This window comes from Arabidopsis lyrata (assembly GCF_000004255.2).
Source record: "Arabidopsis lyrata subsp. lyrata unplaced genomic scaffold ARALYscaffold_5, whole genome shotgun sequence".
NCBI classification, from domain to species: Eukaryota; Viridiplantae; Streptophyta; class Magnoliopsida; order Brassicales; family Brassicaceae; genus Arabidopsis; species Arabidopsis lyrata.
In genome coordinates, this window is record NW_003302551.1 from 20626734 (window position 1) to 20629036 (window position 2303).

General features: G+C 32.3%; 1 pseudogene; it reads right to left on the reverse strand.

The window, feature by feature from the left end:
* Positions 1–1149: 1149 nt before the first annotated feature.
* LOC110228573 overlaps positions 1150–2303 on the reverse strand; it is a 1575-nt pseudogene continuing 421 nt past the window's right edge.

Sequence of the window (2303 nt, forward strand, 5' to 3'; positions counted from 1 at the left end):
ACTAAACAAAAACCAATTAGGTAAAATAATTATAAATAGAAAATTTTAAATACTCTCTAGTCTAAATTGTTTTTATAATATGTTGTTAATTTACAACATATTATACAAAACTAACTAAAAATTTCATATTTACAAAAATTTCATATTTACAAAACATATTATACAAAAATTTCATTTTACAATTATTTTACCTAATTGGTTTTTATTTTATTTTTAGTTTAGTTTTGAAATTATCAAAACTAACTAATTATAAAAATCAATGCATTGAATATATATATACAAAATATTTTTATATTGAATATTGTATATATTTTTTAATTATATAATATTATAAATGATTCAATAACATAATTTTCTAAATATTAAAAAACTAAAATTTTTTTTTTTTGAATATTTATGTTGGTCAACGACGGTCAACGCCGGTCAAACTGGTCAATACCGGATTCCGGCGAAAAATGTATCAGAAAAAAATGTTTGTGATGTTGGCGACATGACTACATATAGTTCGTATATGTGGGCATGCGATACATATAGTTTGTGTAGTTAGAGATACATTTTTAAACTTTGCATGTGTGGCCATGTCTTCGCGGATACTTCGTGTAGCCAGCCATCTTTTTTCCTAGAAAATATCAAACAAAAAGTCATAGGGTCTCATTGGTAACTAAAAACTGTACAAATTTTTTAGCTGTAACATTTACCAGAATAGTGCAAAGCTGTATGAAAGAACTGTACAAGAAAGCTGTACAAAAAAGCTAAGAGTAAAATTGTTTGTAACGCTTTTGATAAAGTTTTTGTGATTGGTAACTGTCAAAGCTTTATGTTTTGTACAACTTTGTAAAGCTGTTACCAATCAAACCCATAATGATTCCAGACAGTCTTGAAAAAAGTATTTTTTAACAATAACAAATATAACCAAGAGTTATGATAAAGAGACAAAACCCTCATAAGCATTTACTAAAATTTATATTTATTAATAGAAAAATGTTATGGTGCAAAGACGGATCCAATGTGTTCAAAATGTTGCAAGAATAGTTTGTTTTATTTTCCAAGCAGATTTGTTACTTAAAGAAAATGAATGATCTTGAAATGGCAACACAAATGGTTTTTTTTTACTTCCAATCAAGAACTCAGGACCGGCCTAGTCATGACTGATTCATTCTAAAGTACACTATCTTAGGTGGTGGAAGCTTTGAAAGAGTCAATACAGCTCTCAGTTGCAAATGTTGTGCCCCAAAACTTTTCAACATATGTAAAGTTTCCGTAAATAGCGGGAGATTCCTCTTCCTCATTGATCAGCTCTTCCACGGGACCAATCACATCATCTTCAGAAGGAAAGTAGAATGTCGGTATCGATATCCTCTCCTAATTGCTTTTTACAACCGCACAGTGTAGCACACTTGTATTTGTCATTGCTTATCACCTAAGAGGAGAAACAAGCACATAAACTTAGCACAAAGAGAGTGAACAAAACAAAGGAATTTTTCAATTTGTGTCCTAGAATTACATGCATTTGGTCACCAAGATTGACTATAAATGTGTTGGGAACAGAATGAACAACAACCCATTTACCATCTTTAAACACCTGTAAACCAGAGACTTCGTCTTGAAGAAGAACAATGATCAAAATTGAATCTTTATGTGTCGGAAGTCCGTAAGTTAGCTCCGGTTGAGGACACGGCGAATACTAGTTTATGGCCATGTGTTGACAATGTTTGCCAAGTTTATTGCTTTCACGGTCTTTCAGAAGGCCTAAGCTCTCTAAGATTGCCTCAATAAGTGTCAGAACCAAGGCATTAATGTTTGTGGCGTATTCAGCTGTGACTTCGCTGAAAAAGATTGGAGTTGAGGGCCATCAGTTGATGAATTCTTTGATAGGCTAGCAATGGAGTCGAAGGTAGTCTTCCCAGTTAGAGACTTTCTCTGTGCAAACATTGAAACTAGTGGAGAGTCTCATTGTCTTTTTGTATCTGCAGAGTAATGCTTCACTCTTTCGCTCTCCGGTTGATGGAAAAACTCTCTCGCCACATTCATCATTCTTTTGATTGTTTCTTCTTGTACACCATGGTTCTTGATCTAGAACATGTAACAGTAACATTTTGATCAAACATAACAGAGTCTCTTTTGTAATAAAATAGAGTAAACACAATAGCATGCAATAAAGTTGTTTGAAAACAGAATATATTGCAAAACAAGCGTAAAATCAAGACAATATCAGAGTGTAACTAAAAAAACAGAGTAAAGGAGACTGAAAGTGAATAGTTCGTGAACTTGAAAAAAGCCATAAGAGAAGCATGCATGAGCAA